Below are 16,228 nucleotides of genomic sequence, written 5' to 3'. Positions count from 1 at the left end.
GAGTTAAATATTGGAATTGATGGCTCTGATCAGTCTCATTTTACAGAATCACTGGGGAGTGATTTGCATGTTTTGAATTTTTAGAATTTGCTTGATAAAATAACATGCAAATGGGGAGAATAAAGACACGAACAAATTTTAAGTGGCTACCTAGAGATCCACGCCTTAAATTCTGCAAACACTCATTATTCCTGAGCTTGAGAATAAATCAGTGAATCGAGATAAAGCATGAGTGAAAAGGAATAATACTGGGATAGCCACCAAAGTTTATTTTAGAGTAAAAAAAAAAACCACATAGACTGAACAGTTGTGTATAGTAGCACTGACAACATTAGAATTCCCTTCTTTTAATACTTCTAGATATACTTATTGTAGTTGGGTTTGGCTCCAGCACTCCTCCTCTTGTTTTTACTTTGAATTAGGTCCAGACTTTTTAGCTCCAGGGAAGCTAGGAGTAGTACTAAAATTGCTCTTTCACTTAGACAGTGCTAATTGCAGCTACAATCTAGTCCATAGACTGGAAATTAATGATGGGAAAGACCTGTTAGATAATTTCTTCCATCTGATTCTGGCAATACAGGATTATTTTTTACATTGTGTCCTGGAATATTCTGCCTGGTTAATTTTAAGTGGCTAAAATAATGGTGCTTTCCCTATTTCCCTTGGGAGACAATTATGTAGCCTAATAAACTTCACTCAGGACATCAATCTGAAGATCAGCCTAGGTTTTCTTTTTACTTCGTTTTGTGCCATTACTTCTAGTTATACACCCTTGGATCACCCTAAACAATTCATTTCCCTTATCCATTCAATACAGCAAATTTCCTGTCTACTATCCTAAAAGAACTCCAAGGATGGTTTCATTTGCATTTCTGGAAAAGGCTATGGTCTTGCTTAGTGGTGAAGCAAAATACAGCTATTCATTATTCCGTGAATCACACTTGTCCAAAAGGAGGCAAAGGAAGGCTTTAAAAAATAAATAAAAACCCACACAAGAATGTAGTATTTGCATTATATCTGCACCCTTAATCAGATATAAATGTATATTAAAACTTTTTCTGTGACTTTTAAATATATCACTTCTATTAGATTTTCCACTCCCCAAAATCTTATCATTAAAATTTATTTTTGGATTCTATGTTTCTCCTTCATCACACTGTTCACTTGTTCTCTAAATGTAAACCTGTTATTTGTATTCATTCATTTTAAATATACTAAAACACTTTAAATAAGTATGTACATTGATTTCTTGTGTCATTCAAATGTGCATACATCCGATTTTGTATTATAAAATGATAAAGTAGTCAATCATGTATGATATCATTTAGATTTTTGACCGAAGAGAAAAGATTAGGTCTCTATAAATGATAGATAATGAAAGGAAAACATTATTACTATAAATGATATGCAATAAAAGAAAAATGTTGCTGCTGTTATTGCAAATTTATTGGGAGAGTTGATAGATTCCTGGGGATTGGAAACAAGCATATTTTAAAATTCTTGTAACAAATTATCCTTATGTGTATTTTATAGGGAACTGATTCTAAATGGAAAAGTTATGACCTAGTTACACATTATGTACATCGCAATAAGCAATAAGAATAATAATCATTGTTATTTTTGCAAGATGAACTTATTTAAGATAATATAGTTCATGAGAATAAACTACTCACCCATGTTAAGTAAAATAAATGATCTTGCTAACCAAAATGAGGCAATAGAAGTGATGTATTATAATAAGACTTCTCACAGGAATTCAGCTTAGAGAGTTTCAATATACTTCTGACAGATAAATTTTAAGTAAATTTTTAAAAAACTCGTATGTAATTCCTATTCTCAATTTATGTACCCATGGGACAAATTCAAGAATAATTAACTTAAAACATAGAAGTTACTAAATCTTCTGCAGATAAACAGTTTCCTCTATCTTTTTATTTCAAAATTTCCATGGGATGTCATTCTGACGCTTTAAGACTAGATCCAGTCATTTAATTAATTTAGAGGTAAGACAATCTTTGTTCCTTTTTAATATCTATCCATATAGCATTTTCTTATTCAAGAGTCTTCCATTTTATACGCATTTTTATAAATTTTAATGACTTTAGGTGGGGGTCAAATTATTAATAGAACATCTAGATTGAACTGCTAAAACACATTTTTAAATAGGCAACTGCATACAGAATTAAGAAGTCCCATATTCTCTTAGTTCTACATTTTTGGGATAAAAAATCTGTATTTTTCACGATAGGTTTCAACACAATTTCAATTTTTATTTTGTTACTTTGAACATAAACGATATTTATCTCACTTAAAATATTTTGTCAAGATTAAACTAACATAAACTAAAACCTGTAGTATATTTTTAAAATACATAAGTGTGTTTTATGTAGTTTATGCAAAAAAAAAAAAAAAAATTTCTACTCTTGTCAGTAAGAAAAGGAAATAAAAGCACTCCCCTATCGTATGCACTTTATTTTATACTGAGAGTCTTAAGTTTCTTTCTTTTTTTTTTTTTAATGTACTCAAGGAACTCAGTTAACATTTACACATTTGTTTTTATAATATTACTAATACGTTTAAATAGGAATGTTAATTTGTCATTTTAATAGAAAGTGAAACAGAAGTTTTGTGGCAGTGAAAGTCAAAGAAAGAAGGGGAAAAAGTAAGCAATTGGATGGATCAAATGACAAAGGAAGGAGGAAGAGTGATTAGTGATATCTTTTCAGAAAGCGAAAAAGAACCTATGAAATGCCAAGTTACTGGGCCAAAGTTAAAGTTCATATAAGTGCATATACATTTTTTTCTATTATATAAAGTAAACTAGTTGTTAAATGCAAATATAACGTTATTTTAGTAATTTATTTTCTCAAAAATCTTACATTTTCTCTGTTCAAAATTGCATTTGTATAAATTTATAGATTTGAACAAATTTTTCTGAATGTGATCCCTTTTGGGATGATCTATTCTAGTCTCAGGCCTGTGACAAAGAATGACTGTTCTGGGATGCCTGGTTAGCCACCAGGTTGTCGTATTGATAAGGTCAAGATTAATCCAGTGTAACTGTCTGCATTATCCCAAGGCCCCCTTATTCCTAACATTTAAAAATATATAGAGGTTGATGTCCAGCTGGCAACATTCTGAAAATAACTGTGCAGCTAAAGTATTTTTGTATAACTCAGAAATTGTAAAATTACCAAGAGTACTTTTAAGCATTACTCTTGTAGTGCACAAAGCTGTTTCTCAAAGAGAAGTTTGTATATTTGATATTTGGAGATCATGGTAGTGAACGTATTAAATACATAATCAGAGAACACAATTCAAATAGATTTGAATGATTCTGTACATGACTAAGAAGTGCCATACCTTAAAGATCCAAAGGATTTGAGCCAGTCTTTCAGCATGTATTACATATATTTTATATCAACTGTTGGTGTTGCCTAAAGAGATTAAAGATAACCATAGAATACAAGCATAAACTTTTCTACAGTCCATCCAGGAAAAAAAAATAAAAAATAAATAAATGTTTTAAAGTGGTTTGTTGAATGCTTTTGATTCTATTTTTCTAGTTCTATTGCTGCCAAATACTGACTTCTATTTTTAGGTACTGTAAGAAACAAGACAAGAAACAAGGTCTTCAGAGACTCATTAGGACCATTAGAAAAATGCTTCTAGCAGCTCCTATCAAAACAGCGGAAATAAATAACCTTTGTTCCTGGGACGTGGATTCACCCTGCTTCTGCAGCCCCGTTTCCGGATGATGTATTACAGTCATTATAGTCACCTCTGTAGGACACTGTGTACACAAAGTGTGAGAGCCTTACCTTCCAGTTCAGGATATTTCCTGATATATGAACCTTTTGTCCTTGTCAGATTCTCCAAGGTGAAAAGAATAAACTTTAATTATGAACCACTTCTAGGTAACACAAATATAGGGAAAGAAAATATTTCATCTTACTTTTTCTTGCCTCAAAGTAAAAAAAAATAAAACTGCTGTGAGACAAAATAGATTCAAAAATGAAACACATTAAACAGCACTATTACTTGTTTCATTTTTTTACAAATTACTATTTAATGGAGACATCCCATGAAATCAAAATGCCAAAATCTGCTATTTGCAGGAAGTTGCATTTCATAACCAAGAAAAATGTTCTAGATAGTTATATCAGAAAGGACCAAGAGATTCATACCAATGGCAGAAAAAGCTGAAGGTATTTCACATTTATTTCCTTATACAATATAATAGTACATATTTGACTTAAGTAAGCTTATGAATGTTTAGTAATGAATGGGTATTACTGAACATTTTTGAGGAATTCTAACAAATTCTAACTGAACTAAAGATGTACTTTAGATTACATTTTACTACTTATTTATAAAATATGAAATATGATTGCCTTTAAAAAATCTAGTTACAAACTAATTTTTGCTTTTGTTTGTTTGTTTTTAAGACAGAGTCTTGCTCTGTTGCCCAGGCTGAAGTGCAGTGGCGTGATCTCGGCTCACTGCAACCCACTCCTCCCAGATTCAAGCAATTCTCCTGCTTCAGTCTCCCAAGTAGCTGGGACTACAGGTGTGTGCTACCACGCTCGACTAATTTTTTTTTTTTTTTTTTTGTAATTTTAGTAAAGATGGGGTTTCACCATGTCGGTCGGGCTGGTCTCAAACTCCTGACCTCAGGTGATCTGCCCACATCAGCCTCCCAAAGTGCTGCGAATACAGGCATGAGCCACTGCACCTGGCCCAAACTAAATTTTTATTGTAATTTTTTTTCAAACATCCTATTATCATTGAAGAAAACTGTGACTGTATCAACTCAGGTCTCTCTGTCTCAACAGTAACCCTAAAGTAATATCGAGGGGCATTGTTGACAGATTTTGACTATTCTTGTTTATCTCTTTTTAAAAATTTTGCATAACTTGTTGGAATATATAATATTAATGTGATGCATTTTTTCCTCTAGATTATCACTTACTTCTCCATTATCAACTAACAGTAGCGGTTTAAGTCAGATTCCAGTAGGGAATCTAAAAGAATGTTGCATAATTCAATAAAGAGAATTTAAGAAAAGGATTTAAGTACAAACATGCCTAGAATGCTCAAACAGTGGGTAGTAAGGAAATTCCAAGATTAGCAAAAGCAAGAATCAGTCACCATTCTGAGGGATGGAAAGACAAAGGAAGAAAACACGAGGACCAGAGCCCATGATTTGGACACATTCATAGAAGAAACCCCAGTGAATCTGCTGGTGGAAGCAGGGACTACAGATGAAGCAGAAGCACTGTACAAGATGCCACTAAACAAAAGAAAGAGACACAACTGCTCAGCTTTCTCCCTCAACCTTGCACTGTCCAATCTGTTGCCAGTAAGTCTCAAGGGCAGAAACCTTGTTCATTGGCAAGTAGGATAGAAAAACAGTGTGTTCAAAGGTCAGTCCCAAATAAAGCAGTGAAACATTCCATGTCCAGACAACCCTCTAAACTAAATCAGGTAAATATGTATACCATTTGATTGAATTATCATTATAAAGCAAAACTTAAACTTACTACAGTGAAAAAAAAGGGGGTGGTTCTGTCAAAAGATAGAAATTTGAAACCTGCCTTGTCATCAAATTCATCAATGTTAATAAAACATACATGAATACATTCATATGTGATCACATACATATGAACATAAAAATGCACGCATGCACACAAACACATACACACACAGCCACTTATCACTTAAGTCAATCTACTGCTTTATAAAACTTTAAAGAACAATTATATTTGCAAAATATCACTTGAGTTTGTTGCATTGCAGAACTTACTTTTTTCCAAAAAAAAAAACCGACTACTTTTTTTCTGGAAGCTTTTAACTTGTCAGGGTTGGCAAATGGAATCTCTAAATTGGTAGATAATTTGGATAAAATATGTATAAGTTGTTTTATAAGTTTAAGATTCTTTAAGTCCAAGTATTTATAATATTGGTAATAGTTTTGTTAACATAAATTTTATTTAGAGATTCTAAAGATGTGCCTGTGATGGGATTGGCAGCATGTGAACTTAGTAATATAAATGATCAGCCCTTGATAATTTGTAGCAATTTGGGGGTAAAACAACAATGTTGACTTTTTTTTTTGCTAATAAAACATTATTTGAAGTAAATTTCCTTTTTCCCTTTATCTGAACCTACCCAGTGTTTAGTTCCTGTATTTTTTTGACCAAAATATTAGTAATTGCCCTTATAAGCGACTATGAGATTTTTATTATAAAGAAATCATCATGGCCAGGCATGGTGGCTCATGCCTGTATTCCCAACACTTTGGGAGGCCAAGGCTGGTGGATCGCCCGAGGTCAGGAGTTCGAGACTAGCCTGGTTAACACAATGAAACCCTGTCTCTACTAAAAATACAAAAAAATTAGCTGGGCGTGGTGACAGGCACCTGTAATCCCAGCTACTCAGGAGGCTGAAGAGCATAAGAGCATAAGAATCGGTTGAACTCAGGAGTCGGAGGTTGCAGCGAGCCAAGGTCATGCAATTGCACTTCAACCTAGGCAATAACAGTGAAACCCCATCTTGGAAAAAAAAAAAAAAAAGATATGATCAGTTGATAACTTGCTGCCCTCAACATTTTCAGAACTAACATTGCAAATTCTGCTTCTATAGCTTATTTTTTCTGGAACTAATTATTAACCCATTTTAGGGTAAAATAATTTAGAGTACTCATTGAAAGGCAAGGCAACTAAGAATAATCACTTACTTACCAGCACTTGAAATAATTTTGTAAAGAGCTAATCTTTTGAAGTTTGCCACATGTGCTGAGCAGTTATAGAAACTGGTCTTTAATAGGGATAGACTTGAAAAATAAGTCAGTGTGGCTTAACTTGACTTAATCAAGCTTTATCATTTAAAACATTCCACATACTTCATATACCTATACAATCATGAGATAATTGATTCTCATTTTCTTCGAAATGCTTTTAGACTATTATGTAGTTTATTTTTTAATGCACATTTTCTTTCATTAGTACTAATAGAATAAACAGCAAATGAAGTAAAAATATAAAAATGGGATTGGAAATTAAAACTGAAACCCAAATATAAGCATAAAATAAGAATAAATAAAATATATTAAAGTTATTTATTGGTCTATATAGCATTAGATTCCAAGATATATTTTATTACTTATGGAACGATGGTTACATGAAATAATAATTAATGTTCATGCCCATATGCTCTAAACAAAAGTTGATATAAGACCAGATTGCTTAATAATGCACATAACAATGTCTTCTTAGCTTTATGTTTCGCAAATACTTGCCGTCTCTTATATATTAGCAAACAAAGATCATGTTGCTTATTTTAATCTCCAGTCTCTTCTGCATGGCATATTTTTAAATTCTTGTTTTAATGTGTTTGAGTGTATGATTTTATTTTATGACATAATACAGAAACAAATGATGCTTACAGAAGGCACATTAGCAATGTCCCTTGGTTGATCAGGACTGGGCATTTCATAAGAAGTCCTCATATAATAATATTATTCAGGCTTTAGTAGCTTTCTCCTCAATACCTACTCATTTCATTCTGTGTCCTTCATTCATTATTGTAATCATTTGAACACCTCAACACAATAACAGTGATATAATTCAATATTCCTTCTATTTAAAAGAAGGAAGAAGACAAGATTTTTACTAATTTTCAAAGATATATAAATTAAAAACCTAAAGAACAGAAATATGCAGATATTCAGGTTAATAATAACAATAATAATATAACTTGTATAGTTCCTCTGTTAATAGAAATTGTAGTGCTCTCCTTCCCTTCATACTGAAGATTATAATGGCACAAATCAAATAAAAGGGGCCTTTAAACCTGTCAAAAACAATGACACGTTTTAATTTGTTGCCATTGTTGTCAAATCAGATTTGAATCCTTGACTGAGAAACTTTCTTCTCCAAGGTGTATAACCTCAACCTAATTCATTACCCACTTTTCTCTTTGAAAGACTTTTAAACTAAATTCTATGCAATAGTTCTGTAAGTTGAGAAAGGTTACCACTTGCATTTTACTTTGAGAGTAAATATAAGTATTTGGATGAAGAGAAACTTGACATAATCTGTCCTAATCAAGCTTGCTTTGGTTTCAATAGCACAACAGGAGGCTATTGGAAATGCCCCCTCCCCATCTCTGTACAGAATAATTAAACTGAGATTGGTTTGAATTCTTTTATAATTATCTCTCTCACCATGCTGTTGGATTTGAGAAGTTAATTACAACCATTTTCATGCCTATAATGCAGAAATGATCTCTCCGTTATGTAGAGATCTGACAAGTCTTTAGAAGGATGTTAGATGACGGTGCCTAGCTATATATATTCCCTCTCCTTGACAGTAGCTGAATGTCTGTGAGGCATTTTTTTTCAGTGTTTTAAAAAGAATTTCAATCGCTTCTACTTGAGCACAGAGGAGAAACAGGTGAAACTATTTAAAACTCAGTTTTACAACAAAAACCTTTAACATAAGGTTAGAAATCTATGCAAATTGTCGTAGGTGCTATTACAGAATGTGTAGCTATATTTGCTCTTTCGAATTATGAATATTTGGTCTACTCCAAAATGAAGAAAAAAATTATTTTAACAACCTCCTTTTCCCTGTAAAGTTGCCTTAAGATTTGCTGTAAGAAAATTTCGTTTCAAAAATGCATACAAATTTTTAAAACTCCTCTGAAATTACTATTGCAAAAATATAGATGAAACAGAAGAAAATGATTGAATAGCACTTATAATATAAAATCGTGTCATTTCAGGGAATAAAAATAATAATTTTAATGTATTTTTTATTAAAAGGGTCACTACATTTTAATGTGCCAAAGTGAGTTTAGGTTTAAACAATTTTTTGGATTTTGACAATGATTCATTTGGCATACTGTATTTCTAGGTAGGAGTTTGTATAATTTATGTAGATTAGATAACATGCAGAATGGATTAAGTTTAAAATATATCTTACCAATATATATCATTTAAATTAAAATACTACTACAGTGAAATTACCCATTTTTGAAGGCTCTGTTCTCTGTCTCTAGAAATTATATTTCTAATAACATAGTCCCCAAGACTGAAAATTTATAATGCAACTAGTATTTTTTCAGATTCCTTATTTTGTTCACTTTCTTTCCCTTGAACTGTGGAAAGTCTACCTAATTTATAGCTGTGTAACTACATCAGAATTTTTCCATCCATAAAGATAGAAATGTTAACATTTGACTCCCATTGGCAAAAAAAAAAATCTCAACTATCTAAAAGTATCTGGGGCAGGTAATTTTACACTTTTGACTTTGATCAGAGATCTTATGGTTATTTTGAAGTGCTCAGGATGACAATTTAATTTTGTCATGAACGGATGCATATAGAAAGGTAGGTAATCTCCACTTAAAATGCAATTTTTTTTTTTTTTTTTTTTTTTTTTTTGAGACGGAGTCTTGCTCTGTCTCTCAGGCTGGAGTGCAGAGGCGCAATCTAGATCTAGGCTCACTGCAAGCTCTGCATCCCGAGTTCACGCCATTCTCCTGCCTCAGCCTTCCCAGCAGCTGGGACAGGCTCCCGCAACCACGCCCGGCTTTTTTTTTTTTTTTTTTTTTTTTTGTATTTTTTTAGTAGAGACGGGGCTTCATCGTGTTAGCCAGGATGATCTCGATCTCCTGACCTCGTGATGTGCCCGTCTCGGCCTCCCAAAGTGCTGAGATTACAGGCGTGAGTCACCGCGCAGGCCAGCTCAAATGCAATTTTGACAATTGTGTTTAGGCCGCACATTAACCCCACTTACCCAAACAATGTAACCCGATTTATTTCCAAACTGATTCATTAATTATTTTTATTAATATTTGAATGATATCTCAAGATCACAAAGACCTACCAAATGAGCCACATTTTCCAAACTGTGATAATTAGCTGTCTAGAATATTTGAGCAATAAACTGCTTTATTTTTTCATAGACCTTAAAAGAATTAGGGTTCTAAATCTTAAAACAACAATAACAACAAAAACCTTCAAGGTAAGTAGTTGTTATATAGTAGTAGAAATAGTCACAGTTGTGCTGCTGTAGTAATCATAGTAGTTCCAAAAGGGAAAAATGATACACACATAGCAAGCATTGCGCTATAGCATTTCTGAGAGACTGCCAGGCATATATCACCAACTCCATCTATTCAGAAACATATATTGTATGTAAGACAGACCAGTTTTGCTCCAAGGATTGGCATTCTTACGTTCCCTGCTCTATTTTCTGAGCTCTTAGCCCCACCTCTGAGTCATTTTTTCTTATCCTTAAGAAGTGGCCTATGTTTGCAGGTGAGTAGCATTCTTAGACTGTTTCCTGCCCATAGAAGTTTTGGAACACTGAAGATTATTTCCATTTTAACATCTTTGATTTTTAATTCCAATCTTATGGCGCTCTTGATGCCACAAAACTTGTCAAAACTCAGATGATTTTTCATGTATCTTACTGAGATTCGCTTAATTAGACAAAAGGCAAACACACAGCAGACCTCAAGTCGTGCTGCTCTCTACCTTGCCTGGACTTCAGACAAGTTGCTGGACATCAAAATCTGTACAATTTTTTTCAGAAGTTCTTTGGTTTAGAAAACAAGGTCTAAAAAGTATTGGAGTATATCTTTCTGCTATATTAACAGAGTCTTGTAGCTTTATCCTCAATTTCTTCTCTGCCTTGAGGCAATTGCTTACTTTGAGAACATTTTGCCGGCTAGAGAAGCTTGAAAGGAGAAAAAATTTTGTTTTCCAATCTGGCAAGTCCCAGGGTAGAAATAGTTTCTCTAAATTTCCCGTGAAACTGGACAATTCTTTCTTTGATACATTTCTCTCCTGAATTTTAGAATGAACGGTGAAAAGAATGAGATTCTGTCATTTGTAACACATGGTTAGAACTGGAGGACATTATGTTAAGTGGAATATCCTAGGCAGAAAAAGATAAACTTCATGTGTTCTCACTCATTTATGGGAGCTGAAAATTAAAATAACTGAACTCATAGAGATAGAGAGTGGAATAATAGTTATCAGAGGCTGGGAATGATAGTGAAGGCCTGGGGACAGGAAAGTGGGGATGAATTAATGAGAACCAAAAAAGTTTGAAAAAGTGAATAAGATCCAGTATGACAACACAACAGGGTGGCTATAGTCAATAATAATTTAAGTGTACATTTTTAAATAAGCAAAGAGTTTAATTGGATTGTTTTTAACACAAAAAACAAATGCTTGAGGTGATGGATGCCCCATTTGCCCTAATGTGACTATTACACATTGTATGCCTGTAATAAAATATTTCCTTTATCCCATAATATGTTCACCTAATATCTACCCACAAAAATTAAAAATAAAGAAGAGTGGAAATTATCTGTAAAGTACCAATGGATAACTAAAACACCACTACATCTTGTGAGTTTCATTCACATTCTGCTATAGACCAAATGGCTATGTTTTCTTAAAATTCATCTGTTGAAACTTAATGACCAATGTGATGTTATTTGGCATTGGGACATTTGGGAGGTGATTAGGTCATGTGATGGGAGCCCTCATAAAATGGAATTAGTGCTCTTATGAAAGAGACTCCACGGAGCTCCCATGCCTTGCAGCATTAGAAAATTGCAAGACTAAATATGAGATTGCAAACTTTTTTCTATTATGACATTTTTCATATAATAATTATACAAGTAGAGTAGCCATTTAGAATGTATTTACACTCAGTGTTGGGACAAATCTCTTTTTACATATGATGAGAATTAGCCATACTTTTGATTGAAAAAATAGCTAACCTATTGTATATATAGCTTTTGCCATGTGAAGACACATGATTTGTCTTATTGGTTAAATTTGTCTTATGGGTTAAAATAGTCCTTTGATAAAGTGATGGTAAAATCTTATATTTTCATATGTGGCTTATTCTTTGATTTCTTAAATATCTCAGTCATTTATTTTCAGTCTTCATTTTTAATAATAAATTTTATAAGGTAAAAATTTTGGGGGGGAGAAAATTAGAAGTGTTTCAGCATTTTGCAGTGAAATAATTTTATTATTTTCTACATAGTTGACCATTTGAATTTTGTATTTTTTATTTCTAAATTTTAAGTTGCTAGCTTGGAATTGTAAGCATTATCTATTCTGGATTCCCTCTTGTTGTGCCATGGCCAATATGGGCCACAAAAGTGAATATATTACACCCTGCTCCCAGGGCCAGCTGCATAGACATGCAACTTGTGTAATTGCAGAGTCCATGCTCAGAAAGACCTCATGCTTTACTTAACGCTCAGCTGTTACTGTCTTTAAATTCTTAATACTTTTTTTAAAGAGTACAAATTTTCATTTGAGAGTCCTAATACTTTAGTTTTCATTAGAAATTCGCCAATCTGCTTGAATTCCTCTTGTTCTCTGAACTAAATGATCTTTGTAATATGTTTAAAGGGAGACATAGTACCAGCCACAGCTCCTACTTCCTCATTGAGTTGTCTCCTTGCTAGCAAAGATCTATGCATCCCATAAACACAACATAAAATAGTAATTGACAATCAACTGGTATAGGATAACAAAGACGCATTCCACATTTTTTTCTCAGTTTTTGTTAAAACACGCAAATATTCAAACACATTTCAGTTGCTCTATAGTTGCACTCATATTAGCTTCATTGGTTCTAAAATCTTATAATTTCTGTATGCAAATTAATGTTATGTAAATGTTGTTCAGTCTCTGATGTAACCTAACTGACTTGCCATTTGACCTTTAAGGCTTGCTATCAATCCAAATATAGTTATAAGTGCTTGTGCAAAATAAATATTTTCATTATATCAATGTACTGTATATTAACTTATGTAGTTAAATATTTTGGTTTAAAAGTCACTTTTATTAGAATCCTCTGGCTGTTTCCACAGAGCCATCTAGTTTAAAGAAAATGTAATGATGAAATGTATGATGAACAGAAATTAGATATCAAGATAAATGACTCATACACCTTCATTTATTTGCCCTTTGTGATATTTGCTTTTTCTAAAAAATGTATGCAGAAAAGTGACCTAAAAATAATTAGAAATGCATTCTGGATGTCCGCTATTTAGAGTATCACCAAACCCTTAAAATAAGACAAGAAATATGTTTCAATGAGATCTCAAAATTGCAAGTTATGTAGTAACTAATCTTTGAATTACTTGGTAATATCAAGTATAATTATCAAGTAATTTGTGGGAACATGTAATTCTCCTGTAATTATAGAGCTATTACAGATGCCCTACAAAATAGGACGCTAGCACAGCCTTACCAATCTAGAATCATTTAGCCTTCTTTTAACATTCACTGACTGTGATATTCATGAATGAAACATCTGACTTCTAAGTGAAAAGCTCCAGATGCATTATGTACAATAGCTATTCTTTCAATCAGAAGTATGGCTTATTCTCATCATATATAAAAAGAGATTCCTCCCACCATTGATTATGAAAACATTCTAAATGGCTACTCTGCATGTATAATTATTATATGAAAAATGCCATAAATATACAAAAAGATTTGCTATCTCATATTTAACCTTTCCTTTTTCAGACAAACTCTGCTTTGTCTACACTCTTACAATTTTCCTTTATCAAATAATATTTGGGACTGAGTGACCTGGTATATTTTGACAGATATATGCAAATAAATGAATATATTTTCAGAAAGTGCTTTTCATGAAACAGGCACTAATGTAACATGATTTTAAAGTTACAGCATTTGGGCCGGGCGCGGTGGCTCAAGCCTGTAATCCCAGCACTTTGGGAGGCTGAGACGGGCGGATCACGAGGTCAGGAGATCGAGACCATCCTGGCTAAGCCGGTGAAACCCCGTCTCTACTAAAAAATACAAAAAACTAGCCGGGCGAGGTGGCGGCGCCTGTAGTCCCAGCTACTCGGGAGGCTGAGGCAGGAGAATGGCGTGAACCCAGGAGGCGGAGCTTGCAGTGAGCTGAGATCCGGCCACTGCACTCCAGCCTGGGCGACAGAGCGAGACTCCGTCTCAAAAAAAAAAAAAATAAATAAATAAATAAAAAATAAAGTTACAGCATTTGAAGGCTCTTTTTAAGTAAATATAAAGTTTATTCTCTAGGATTTATTTTATTTTTCTGCTACCTTTTCACTGACAATAAATATAGCCTATTATAGTCCTTGGCATTTTATGGAGGAAACAATTATAACCTCTCACTTCATGGGATCCAAGTCTCATCCTTTATTTCTATGACTGGGCATTAAAATGAAAGGACTGTGGTTACTGAGACTGGGAGCCACCAGCATCACCTAAGAAGACTATAATGTCAGCTTATGTTCTTACTGTTTTAATTCTCAATTCTTTCTTCTTTGGCTAGTAGGAATTTTACTTATTTTCCTGGGAGCTCAAATATAGATTTCAAAGATGATTCAGGTTATAGGGTCTGCTGCACTGCCAGAAATAGAAGCTTTTATGTTGATCCTCTACAGTTAAATGGAATACAAAAACAAGTACATGGTATATAGTTTTTTAAAACTCTCAAACCCAATTGGTTTCCTGATCTACAATTATTAATTAACCAGAATATTCTTAAACTTTCATAATTTTAACCTAATAAAGTGCATTTGGTTAAGAAACAACTTGTTTTTCACATTTCTTTCAAAAACCAAATTTTATTTCAGAAATTCTGCTAGAGTTTTGTAAAGCCGATTCTAAAACTACGCAAGGAAAAGGTATTATTTACCATGAAAAAGTACCACGTATGAATTTTCCCCACTTTGCTGGTACTTAATTAAATATAGACTACAAATCAACTATTTAGGTTACTACAATTTAACTAAAGACTTTTGAAAGTACCATTTATGAATTGTTCACCTCTTGAGCTATTTGTGCACCTTTTCAAAAGGTAAACAATTCATAAATGGTACTTTCAATAGTCTTTAATTAAATTGTAGTGACCTAAATAGTTGATTTGTAGTCTATATTTATTTAAATACCAGCAATCTCCATTTTAAACACTTTTAATGGATACTGTTCTATTTTAACTGAAATTGTGATTATTTTTGAATTTCAGTTTATATGATGTTCAATCAGTGAAGTAAACTATAAGACTTGCTATTTTTCATAGTCAAAAATCATAAATATGGTATTTAGGGAATGGATAAAATAGTTACAAAGATGTTATTTATCCCTTTTCTTTTACAAGATTGAGGAAACTGAAGACAAAGCATTTGTTCAATAAAACAGGTCATGGTGGTGTTGTCATGTATGCTTTCTAGCCTTCCATTCATTTTTCTTTCTGCTCTATCAAGCTGCTTCGAATCCTCAGCCTAATTGTAGATTATTTAAGCTATTAGTAAGAGAAACAGAAGATTAAGAAGAAGAACAGAAACACTCTGGGATAATATCAGCTAGCCATAAATAAAATATTATTATGATCATGTTCTATGTTTTTAAAAAATATTTACCACATATTTAGAGTTTAGTAAAATTTATTTTACATAGAAAAGTTCCAGGATTGAATTACTTACCTTTCCACATTTAGGAAGAGTAAGACTACACATATCCAATATAGAAAATTAAATCAGATATTATCTATTCAAATTAATTATTTTTAGAAAAATAAATACAAACTAGGGATTTAAAAATGATGGAAAAGAAAAGAGCTTAACAGTCTTGAAATGCAAAATGTTAAGTATCTGATTGTCATTATTTTAAAATAGAGTTTCTTTTCAATTACAGTAAAATGTAAAATAAATTCTATTTAATATAATTTCTAGTATCAGAAAATTTTGTTTAAAATACACATACAGGTTATTTATATTCTATTTATTTTTTACTAGAGTTCATACATTTTTACATAAAGTTGATATCATGTTGTCACATTTTTAAAATTATTAGCCTAATAAAGTGAAGAGTGTGTTACATTGAAAATAAAGATGCCTGGATTCTAGCTCTAGTTCAGAAACTAAGCATGCATATGACTTTTGAGAAGCTATTTAACCTACCCTTTCTTTCATTTCTGCAAAACAACTCTTATGCCTACCCTATACCATTTGAAAAATGATAAAATTGTACTAAATGACCTATAAGGTCTTAGATCTAATATGCTATGATTTTAATGCATGTGCTTGTAATACATTTCTACACAGCTAAGATACATTGGTATTCAGTGTGTTACAAGGTTCCCAATTCTTATTTATAAGACATGGAATCAGGGTAATGTACTGT

Source organism: Macaca mulatta, chromosome 5 (genome assembly GCF_049350105.2).
Source record: "Macaca mulatta isolate MMU2019108-1 chromosome 5, T2T-MMU8v2.0, whole genome shotgun sequence".
NCBI lineage: Eukaryota > Metazoa > Chordata > Mammalia > Primates > Cercopithecidae > Macaca > Macaca mulatta.
This window is presented reverse-complemented; position numbering follows the sequence as displayed.